General features: G+C 40.9%; 1 protein-coding gene across 1 annotated transcript in view; it reads left to right on the top strand.

The window, feature by feature from the left end:
- Window positions 1-11,727, top strand: part of AGMO (alkylglycerol monooxygenase) — a 515,888-nt gene extending 504,161 nt beyond the window's left edge. The window contains exon 15 of the transcript XR_005593863.1: window positions 11,387-11,727. The gene's annotated coding sequence lies outside the window, so the exon portion shown is untranslated. The remainder of the gene's footprint in view (window positions 1-11,386) is intronic.
- The last annotated feature ends 406 nt before the right edge of the window (window positions 11,728-12,133 follow it).

The following is a 12,133-nucleotide window of genomic DNA, read 5'->3' as shown; positions in this document are numbered from 1 at the left end:
GGGGAGGGCGGGGAGAGGAGTGAGGACTTGGTGCGCAGGCTCTCCCCCTCCACCTTCTGCCTGGGGCAATCAGCTGGTTTGCAGTGTTCAGGAGGCAGGGGTGAGAGGGGGAGCCTGCGCATCGAGTCCTCACTCCTCCCTCCTAAATGCCACAAGCCATCTAATTGCGACAGGCAGACGGCGGGGGGAGGAGGGGAAAGGCACTGATCCGTGGGGTCTGCCGGGGGGCAGGAGGCACTATGGTGAAGGGGGGGCATAGGGAGGCTGCCAGCTGTGGAGAAAGCAGGCAGCCAAACAATGTAAGAGTGGAGCATTGCACAACTTTACATGAGCACATTCCCTAATTGATCAGCAATGAAACAACGTTAACCAGGATGACTTTAAGTGAGGAGTTACTGTACACACTGTGTCTGCAACATGATGGCAAAATACATATGAAACCAATAAACAGAGAGAAAGTTAAAAAATTAAAAGTGGAGAAGAGAAGTGATACAAAGGAAAACAACATAGACAAATTTCAGTGGGAATGACCCTTTTCATAAGAACAGCCATACTGGATCAGACCAAAGGTCGATCTAGCCAATGCCACGTGCCCCAGAGGGAATGAACAGAACAGGTAATCATCAAGTGATACATCCCATCGTGCATTCCCAGCTTCTGGCTCCTCCCCAGAGCTAGTTTATCTGAAAGGAATTTTAGTTTGACCATTTGTATAGTGAACATATTTTTTCCTTAAAACATTGTAGTGTTTATCAAATCAGAGTATTGCCAAACAAAGCAATAACTTAGTTGTATTAATTTAATGATAGAAATCTGTTTTAAATTCTTGTTTATATGGGCAGTAATTAGGCATGGAAATTTCACTACTGCCTCCCCACAAACTCTCTTATTACTCGATCGCTTCTATCAAACAGCTGTTCTACTACTGCTGATTTTAAAATGTAAAGACCAGCTAGGGAGTCAAACACGCATGCTTTTATATCAGTAACAACCCAACAGTTGCAGATTTTTAACACTTCTTGTATTGTACCTTCACTGTAATATCCAAAGTGTATCTAAAGAATTCAATTAGAATTATTTCATATAAAGTTGAAAAAATAATTCACAACACATTAATTGGAGAATGTAGATTATGTTTTTCTGGCTTACAGAATGTCCTTTAGCAGGTCATGATTTCCTCAAATGCAGACATATAATTTTTTGCAAATTTCCCCCTCACCTCTGTGGCCTTATCTAAGAACAGTTCCCTATAAGTATTTGATAATCAGTATTCAAAATATGCTTTTAAGTGTGATTGGTCAGAAGTCACATATTATTGATTTTGTTCACTGATTGGATTAACAAACTGGAGGGTCTGAAGGTATTTTGTTTTTAATGATCCAGGCAGAGGTAACAGATAAGCAGGATTAGGGAGTTTTCTAAAATTGTAAACCTTTCGGATCACTTAGCTCTTACCCAAAAGACCACTTCTTGAATGCTTAGGCTATGGTAAATGAATTGGCTGGGTAAGCTCTACTTTTTTTCCCCTTATCATAGTCACACAAAGTAATTGCCTACTTTCTCCAGTTGCAAATAGAATAGGCAGGTCTCAGCTAGCTTGATTAATTAATTAAGTACATTGTTCTGGCAAGATTTTTTTGGACTTTTCTGTACTCCTGCTGTGTTAAGCACCGTAATATATCCCCTATAAATATACTAACAGCATTGTATTCACTGATCTACCACAGCTATTAGCAAGAAATGATTGCATTTGTGTGTGCGATCTTGGTTCTGAAGAAAATGGTCTGATTCTTGTCTGGCTTATGTCATGGATCAAGCATTTTGTGGGGAAAAGCACCACTAAAGTATAGACTCATAGAAATATAGGGCTGGGAAGGGACCTTGAAAAGTAATGAAGTCCAATCCCCTGTGCTGAGGAAGAAGCAAGTAAACGTAGACCATCCCTGACAACTGTGTGCGCAACCTTTTCCATAAAAACCTCCAATGATGGGGATTACACAGCCTCTCTTGGAAGCCTATTCCAGAGCTTAATTTCCCTTATAGTTAGAAAGTTTTTCCTATTTCTAAACTAAATCTCCCTTGCTGCAAATTAAACTCATTAATTTTTCTCCTACCTGCGGTGGACATGGAGGAAAAAATTGATCACTGCCCTCTTCATAGCCCTTAACATATCTGAAGACTTATCAGGCCCCCCATCAGTCATCTTTTCTCAAGATTAAATATGTGAAATGTTTTTAACCTTTCTTTATAGGTCAGGTTTTCTAAACTTTTTTCATTTTTATTGTTCTCCTCTGGACTCTCCCCAATTTTTCCACATTTCCTAAAGTGTAGTGCCCAGAATTGGACAATGTACCCCAGATGAGGCCTCATCACGGTTGAGTTGAGAAGGATAATCACCTCCTATGTCTTAATAGAACACATTCCTGTTAATATACTCCAGAATTAGATTGGCTTTTTTTGTAACTGTATCACATTTCATTCATGTTGAGTTTGTGATCCACTATAACTTCCAGACCCTTTTCAGCAGTACTATCAACTGAACAGTTATTCCCTATTTTGTAATTGTGCATTTGATTTTTCTTTTGTAAGTGAAGTACTTTATACTTGTCTTTATTGACTTTCATCTTGTTGATTTCAGAGCAAGTTTCCAATTTGTCAGGGTAATTTTGAATTCTAATTCTGTCCTTCTAAATGCTTGCAATCCCTAAAGGTAATAAAGGTAATAATTGGAGATATACCAATCTCCTAGAACTGGAAGGGACCTTGAAAGGTCATCAAGTCCAGCCCCCTGCCTTCACTAGCAGGACCAATTTTTGCTCCAGATCCCTAAGTGGCCCCCTCAAGGATTGAACTCCCTCTCTGGTGTCACCTTCAGATTTTATAAGCTTTCCACTCCATCATTCAAATCATTAATGAAAATATAGAATAGTACCAAACCTAGGACTGACCCTTGCGTTCTTTCAACCAGTGGTGCACCCACCTTATAGTAATTTCATGGAGACCACAGTTCCCTAGTTTGCTTAAGAAAATGTTATATGGAACTGTGTCAAAAGCCTTATAAAAATCAAGATATATCATGCCTGCTCCTTTCTCCCTATCCACTAGGCCAATAACCCTGTCAATTAAGGAAATTGAGTTGGTTTGCATGATTTGTTCTTGACAGATCTATACTGGGTATTTCTTATAATCTTCTTATCTTCTGGGTGCTTACAAACTGTTCAATAATTTGTTCCAGTATCTTTCCAGGTATCAAAGTTAGCTGACTGATCTATAATTCCCCAGGTCTTCTTTATTCCCCTCTTCAAAGATAGGTACTATGTATGTCCTTCTCCAATTCTCAAGGACCTCATCCATCCTCCAGGAGTAATCAAAGATAATTGCTAATTGTTCTGAGATTGCTTCAACTAGGTCCTTAAGTACCCTAGGATGTATTTCATTAGGCCCTGCCAACATGAATACTTCTAACTTATCTACATATTCCTTAACCTGTTCTTTCCCTACTCTGATTTGCTTTCTTTCCCTTTGTTAATATTGTGTTAAGTATCTGGTTACATTAACTTTTTTAGTGAAGACTGAAGCAAAATAGGCATTGACTACCTCTTGATTTCAATGTCATCAGTTATTAGCTCTCTTTTCCTGATAAGCAGATGACCTACACTTTCCTTTGTCTGTCTTTTGCTCCTGTGTATGTAAATAAACACTTTTTAGGGTTTGTCTACACTGATGCTTTGTTGGCAAAACTTTTGTCATTCAGGGGTGTTAAAAAACACCCTCCTCCCCTCCCCCCAATGACAAAAGTTTTACCAATGAAAAGCACCGGTGTGAACAGTGCTTTCTCAGCAGGAGAGCTCTCTCCTGCTGACAAACAGCAGCTACACTGAATGCCTTTTAGCTGCACGGTAGTAGCAGCACAGCCATGTCGCTGAAAGCCTTGTAGTGTAGCCATAGCCTTATTGCCTTTTATATCCCTTTCTAGGTGTAACTCACTTTGTGCCTTAGCCTGTCTGATTTCATCCCTATGTACATGTGCTATTCTTTTGTACTCCTTGCAATTTATCTTCTTTCCATGTTTTGTAGGATTCCTTTTTGATTTTCAGGTCATTAAAGAGCTCCTGATAGAGTCATACTGGCCTCTTACTATCCTTCCGATCTTTCCTTCCCATAGTTTGCATTTGTGCCTTTAATATTGTCTCCTTGAGAAACTGCCAGCTCTCCTGAATTCCTTTCTCCCTTAGATTTTCTGCCTATGAGACCTTACCTACCAGTTCTCCGTGTCGGTTAAAGTCTGGTTTTTTTTAAGTCCATTGTTCTTATTCTGCTGCTCTCACTCCTTCCTTTCCTTACTCAGTCTATACCATACACTACTTCTGGTGAGAATACTTGAGCATACAAGCTTAACATCTACTTTCTGAAAACTGTTGTGTGAGTATACCTCAATTGCTTGAAAGTTTGCAGAAGAAGAACACAAAATGTGTGGAAGAACGGCCAAAGTTAAATAGCTTTAAAATGTGATCATATACTTATGAAAAATTGTTTTGTGGCACATGCCAAGCTCTAATAAATAGACACTATGGGGCAGATCATTAGCTTGTATTAACTGTCATTTGTCATAGCTCCACTGAAGTCAATGGAGCTCTGATAGTTTGCATCAGCTGTAGATCTGCCTCTTTAAGCCTGATCATGCTTTCACTGAGATTGTGGCAAGCCGGATTGGGCCTATTTGTCCTAACGGTTCTAAGAGTATCCATAATTCACCATAATTACAGGTGAATATATGGTCACAACTTCTCAGTAGTAAAAAAGATTTGGGAAAAGTTTATTTAAAATGTGTATCTGAAGTCCATATACAAGCACCTAAATAAGCAGTCTCAAAAATACTGAGCAACATGCACCTGCCTTTAATACTATTTCCTTAGATGTCTAAAACTAGACTTAAGAGTATAACATTAGGCACCCATGTTTGTAAAATTTGGCCACTGGATTATTTTTCTTGCCAACAAAGAAATGGGCTGTTGTATCTTGCCTAATTTATTTACAGGTGTCTGGTGTGGTGTACTCCTTACACTGGCCCTGAGAGGGCTAAATCAGGCCAAGTAGGCGAATTCACCCAATTAGGCTGCAAACGAGGGAGAAAAACTGGAGGAAGCTAATTAGATGAAGGCTCACCTGTGAGGGAACAGGCGGGGCTTCTACAAAGCCAAGTGGCCAGCAACAGTGTGGAAAGTAGTAAGGAGGAAGGCAGCAGTCTCTTCCCTGAGAAAAGGGAGAAGATGCCTGGCAGGAAGGAGGTCAGAGGTGAGACTAGTAAGGAGGCAGAAAAGATATAACAACCCAGAGTAGAGGACAGGACTGGGTTCCCCTACCAATCACTACAGAGTGATACTGTTTGGGGGCAGTGAACAGGAAAACTTCTTGAGTCACTGTTGGAGTGGTAGGGGTCAGGAGAGTGGGAATGAAGACTGCCTGATGACACATGGGTAGAAGAGACTTTGAAAGATTACACCAGAAGGGAAATCAACTTAGTGATGTGACTGGAAGCCTGAGTCATGAAGAGGCTGCAGCAGCTCCTGGTGTGAGAGAGGGGCTGCAGAGAAGGAGAGAGGGGGAGGAAAGGTATGCAACTGTGTGAAGGGGTGTCAGCCTTGTGAGCTATTCTCCTGAGTGGCCAAGTGGAGACACCATCCCAGCAGTGAGCAGAGTCCCCCTGTCACAAGATGGTATACCTATGAACAGATAGACTAGATGGCAGAAGTGAGTGTAGTTTATACAGCACACCACTTCCGGAACTCTAGAACACAGTTTTGCATTGAAAACCACAGCCAGATTATAGCTGACTGTGCTATTCCCTTACAGGATCCATGAGTCCAACACATGCCTATGACAACATGTGGTGTAACTCATCCAGTGCACTGAATAACAACTATATGGGTGATACCAGACAATCGCTATACTTTCAAATAAACTTACATAGGAATATGATAAAAGACAAAAACACCATATTACCTGTGGGTAAACATATTTCACAAATCAATTACTATCTGGCCTTTCAGTCCTTATCCTCAAAGGAAACCAGCATAACACTTTCAAATGATGACCCTGGGAGCTTAAAGTCATAACTTTGCTAGACACTAAAAATCATGGGCTTAATAGAGACACTGGATTTATGGCTTATTACAATAATCTGTAACCCACTAACACCCTCCCTCTTTTCCTCTGTATGACTGGATAGGTGTTAACAGGCCACTTAACACATATTTCAAGGGCCATTCAAGGTGAAATACCTTGTAATGCTGGCTACAAAAGTGCCTTGTGAACACCTGTTCTCAATTTCAGGTGACATTGTAAATAATAAGTGGGCAGCATTATCTCCCGTAAATGTAAACAAACTTGTTTTTCTGAGTGATTGGCTGAACAAGAAGTAGGACTGAGTGGACTTGTAGGTGCTAAAGTTTTACATTGTTTTGTTTTTGAGTGCAGTTATATAGCAAAACAAATATATATTTCTAAGCTGAACTTTCATGATAGAGATTTCACTACATTACTGTATGAGGTGAATTGACAAATACTATTTCTTTTGTTTATCTTTATACAGTGCAAATATTTGTAATCAATAATAATATAATGTGAGCACTATACACTTTGTATTCTGTGTTATAATTGAAATCAATATATTTGAAAATTTAGGAAAAAATCCAAAAATATTTAATAAATTTCAAATGGTAGTCTATTGTTTAGCAGTGTGATTAATCACAATTTTTTAATCGCGATTAAGTTGGAAGCCCTAAAAAAATCCAATATTGAGTTAAAATTATCAGTAATGAAGAATCCACCACGACCCTCAGTAAGTTGCCCCAGTGGTTAATTATGCTCACTGTTTAAAATGTATGCCTTTTTTCCAGTCAAATTTGTCTACCTTCAACTTCCAACCACTAGATCTTGTTATATCTTTTCTGCTATTTATTAAATATTTGTTCCCCGTGCAGTTACCTGTAGTCAAGTCACCCCTTAACCTTCTTTTTCTTAAATTAAACAGATTGAGCTCCTTGCATTTATCTATATAAGGCATGTTTTCTAATACTTTAATCATTCTTGTGGCTCGTCTCTCAACACTCTTCAATTTATCGTCATGCTTCTTGAATTGCGGGCACCAAAACTGGACATGGTATTCCAGAAGCACTTGCACCAGTGCCAAATACAGAGGTAAAATAACCTCTCTACTCCTACTTCAGATTCCCCATTTATAGATCCAAGGATTGGATTTGCCTTTTTGGTCACAGCACCACACTGGAAACTGATGTTCAGGTGATAACCAGAAATGACCCCCAAATCTTTCTCAGAGTCACTGCTTCCCAGGATAGTTTCCCATCATGTAAGTATGGCCTACATTCTTTGTTCCTAGATGCATACATTTACATTGTCATATTAAAATGCATAGTGTTTGCTTGCACACAGTTTACCAGGTGATCCAGATATTTGTGACATCTCCAAACTTTATCAGTGATGACTTTGTTTTGTTCCACATTATTAATAAAAATATTAAATAATGTAGGGCTAAGAACCCAGCCATATGGGTCTCTTTTAGAAACAAACCCATTGATGATTTCCTGTTTACAATTACATTTTGAAACCTATCAGTTAGCCATTTTTAATCCATTTAATTGTGTGCCATGTTAATTTTATATCTTTCTAGGTTTTTAAAATCAAAACGTCACGTGGTACCAAGTCAACGCCTCTCAGAAGTCTAAGTATATTATATGAAGACTATTATCTTTATCAACCAAACCTGTAATCAACTTCATATCTTTTTATGAAGAGTTTTGACAGGATCTGTTTTCCATAAACCAGTGTTGATTTGCCTTTACTACATTACCCTCCTTAGTTGTTTATTAATCAAGTCCCAAATCAGCTGTTCATTATCTTGCCTGGGACCAACAGCAGGCTGACAGGCCTATAATCACCTGGGTCATCCTGTTTATCCTTTTAAAAAAATGGCACAACATTAGCTTTCTTCCTTCTGGACTCTCCCCATTCCTCCAAGATTTATTGAAAATCAGCATTAATTAGCTCTTCAGCCAGCTCTTTTAAAGTCTTGGATGCAAGTTATCTGGAGTTGGTGATTTAAAGATGTCTGAATTTAGTAGCTTCTGTTTAACATCCTCCAGAGATATTAGTAGAATGGAAAGAAGGTTATCATCATCTGATGGAACTCTGTCCTCCATTTTTCTCCAAAATACAGAACAGAAATATTCATTGAACACTTCTGCCCTATCTGCATTATTATTAATAGTTCTACCTTTTCCATCTAGTAAGAGACACATACCATTGCTAGGATTCTTTTTGTTCCTAATAAATTAAAAATCTCTGGCTTACTCTTCTTAACTCTGCTGGCCATGGATTTCTGCTTTTATCAGTTTTCTATAATTCCTAATCTCAGATTTACATTCATTACTATCAACTTCTCCTTTGTTTAATTTGTTATACATATTATTTTTATAGCTGTCTTCACTTTCCCTCTAAACCAAGTCAATTATTTAACCAATACAGCCTTCTTCTTTGATTGCAGGATTGTGACTTTGGGCATCTGGGAATTGATTAACTTTACTAATGATCATGAACATTTTTACTGATTAAATTCTTTCTCCAAGCTAAACTCTTTCTCCCAGATAATATGGCTCATAATTGTTTTCAGTTTTGTGAAATTGACCATTTTAAAGCACCAAATCTCTCTCTCTCTCTCTCTCATTGGTCTGGACTTTGTTTGCACATTATAAATGTGATCAAGTCATGATAATTTGGACGTAAGCTACTGTTAGTTTTTTTAAATTGGATTCCCTTCATCCATGCTCATATCATATCAGCTTCTTCTCATGCAATTTATGTATGATACCAGAGACCCTGTGTGACATGGTGGACTAGGCCCAGAGGTTCCCAACACACCCATCTCAGGAAAGGAGCAGTGGAACTAAATCCTCCAAGCCGCTTAGAGAGACCGCGTAGGAAGCAGCCAATCAGGGGAGGCTGTCTGGGGCTAGCCAGTCAGAGGGTTGCAGGCTAGGATAAAAGGAGCTGCAGTGCAGATCAGAGTCAGTTGCTGCTTGAAGCCTGAAGCATGAAGGCAGTGTTCCTAGCGGGCTGAAGGACTGCAGCACCTTGGATAGCTCAGTGTTGGCAGGGACCAGGGGAGTGAGAGAATGCTCCTGGCTGGCTGCTGAGCCTGAATATAGAAGAGCCCTGAAGTAAGAGTGAAGCTTTAGTGAAGGTGAGGACTGCAGGGAAGTGGCCCAGGGAGCTGAAAGCAGTTTCATTAAAGGGATACAGTGTCATGTGACTGTTATTCTTAGGGTCCCTGGGCTGGGACCCAGTAATGGGCAGGCCTAGGTCACCCGTATAGGCCACTGGAGAAGTGGCTTACCTTTGGACAGTGATAAACCCCGAGAAGGAGAGCTGAACTACTTAGTGGCCCAGCTGCAGAGCTGGGGCCAGAAAGGCCCTGAGAGGATGAAACCATTGCCTCCAGGACGGAACCTCAGGTGGTATGGCCTGATCCCAGGGCTGGGACTGTTAAAGACTGCAGACACATCTGACCAGAAGGGGCAATCGTGAGAGGTAGGTGCCATGCTGTTACACCTGGTCTGACTTATGACAACGACATTCTTCTTGTGGTTCACAAAGTCACTGCTCTCATTACCCACAAACTTCTCATTTCTATGGCTTCAGGTCTTAGGTATCCCTTTGGTTGCCCATGTTTCTGATCCTTACAGAAGAGCTTGTTTTTCCACAGTTTCATATAGTTGTTCCTTAAGTTAGTGTAGGTGTCTGTTTATCATAAATCACCCTGGTGTTCATCAGCCTTGCTTGCAGTTCTCTGTCAATTTTCTCCATTTGCTGCTAACCAGCCTGCAAGATAATCAGATTTCTGTGTTTTAAGTTAGATGTTGGCTCTTATATTGATATTCATCTGTCTTGGTTCTGCCCCAAACACTTCAGTCTTTTCTTTACTCATTGTGAGACCATAGTTTGTTAGTTCCTTGTTCCAGGCATCCATTACCTGGACCAAATCTTCCTCACTATGGGTCATTAGTGTAATATCATGTGTACAGATCAATTTCGTATTGCCTATCATTTGGATTTGTTTATTTATCAAGCCCCTCACAATTATGAGTATTGGGCTAAGTGCTGGTGCCTGGTGGAGCCCAACCTTTATCTCAAGCTCTCTGTGACACCAAAGGGCAACCACATTTTTTTGTCATAAAACCATTATACATCTGGACAAGATCCTCTGGTACCCTATACAATTGTAACAGAGGCATGAACAGTCACCTAGGTACTTTGTCAAATGCTTTTTCCAAATTGAGGGAAGCCCAACTGTGCTGGATGTTTCCTTCTGTCTTCTTTTCCACCAACTATCTAGGATATGTTATCCTTTTTTTCCTTTTCTAAAACCAAACTCTTTCTTTCCTAAAATGGGCTCTGCTATTCATTCAGTGAATGTGACTATAATACTCTACAATAGTTGCATGCAGTCGGACAACACTTAATTTCTTAGTACTTTGAATAGTCATGTACGTTACTGTAGTGATCCCCCAGTCTCAGGTTTGGAGGGAGGCCACTCTGTCTCACTGTGTCAGGCAACAAAGTCAATTAGCAGTCTCTGGCCCTCTGAGCAAAGCAGTAAGCAGTCTCTAGCCCAAGCCTCTGGGCCAGGGCAGGTGGCAATCAGGGTCTGGGATCTGGCCCTCTGGGCTGGGCAGAGAAGGGAGCCTAAGCCTCCTGGCTAAGGCAGCAAGCAAACACTGTCTGGAGATCCACAGTTTTCTGGCTGGGACAAGCCAAAAAACACACTACAGGCCTTCCAGCCATGGGGAGTTGGCTGCCATCCCAAGGGTCGGGATTGGCAGTAGGGGGACCTGGTCCAAGCCCAGGGCACTAACAATAGTGGATGGTTCCACCACAGGGTCAGCAAGGATCCCCCTGAATCACTCTCTGGCAGCAAAACCAAACTAAAAGCTGGTTTCCCTGGGCTACTTCCTACCACAGTCCGGGTATAGGGCTCCCTAGTCCAACGGTCCTCAGTCTCCTTGGGATACCCAGCTGATGACAGTACTGGCACATGTCCTCTCCCTGGTCAGTCTCCTGGGGGCCTGGTACTGCACAGTGCAGTTTTGGCTCTGGAGTTCTGCAGCAGCCTGAAAACATCTGGCTTAAGCCCAACTGAGCTGTAAGGCCTGCCTTTTATACTTCCTGCTATGTCCAGGGGGAGAGTAGTGGTCCCACGCTCTCGGGCTTGGAGGAAGGCCAACCTGTCTCATTACAGTTACCCTTTTGTTTGTATATTGGTACCAGTATGGACTTTCTCCTTTCTCTTGTGATTTTTCTTTTGTTTAAGAACTGCATGCAGGACTTGCATGAACCAGCATGTGCCAAACTCTGTCAAGGCTTCGATCACTTCTGCCATGATTTTGACTGGACCTGCTGCTTTTCCGAGTGCCATCTTCAGCAGTGCAGCCTTGACACTCCCTCAGCTCATCGACATCTATAATCAATTCACAGTCTCTCAAGGGTTTTCAATGAAGTAGATCCACATAGTATTTGTGCTATTAGTTACATACTGTTTTTTGTCACAAGCAGTCTGCCCCCTGCATCTTTTACAAGTGGTGTGTTCACTCTGTCTTCCTTTGGTTTGTTTCTTGTCTGCATGATTGCATACATTTTCTTTTTGAGAAGTTTGAAGGCATTTGTTCAACTCATTATACGGCTCGTCTAAAGCTAGGTTTCTTGCCTTTCTGTTGCTTTATGTCAGGGCCAAATTCCATTTTGGAGTGAGAAAAATCTCCTTGAAATAGTGCATTAAAAAGGGAAATCAATGTCTTGTATTTAGAAGGTGATAGGGACCATCAGTGTACTTGAGGTAAATTGTTGCATGGACGGAGGAAATGTCTACTTTCAGTTTTTGCCACCTTTTATCTGCATCACTGGCTGCAGTTGAAAAGTTAGTCTGACTGAGACTGTCACTTGGAAATGCTTCTCCAAATTCATTGAGACTCCCCCCCACCCCCCAGTTGTGTATGTTTGTGATGGGGGTGTTCAGGCATTTTGGAAATGGTTGCTTACATCAGCCTGATCTTATTATGCT

Source organism: Mauremys reevesii, linkage group 2 (assembly GCF_016161935.1).
Source record: "Mauremys reevesii isolate NIE-2019 linkage group 2, ASM1616193v1, whole genome shotgun sequence".
Taxonomy (NCBI): Eukaryota; Metazoa; Chordata; order Testudines; family Geoemydidae; genus Mauremys; species Mauremys reevesii.
Note: the sequence above shows the minus strand (reverse complement) of the source record. Positions and strands in the feature narration are given on the sequence as shown.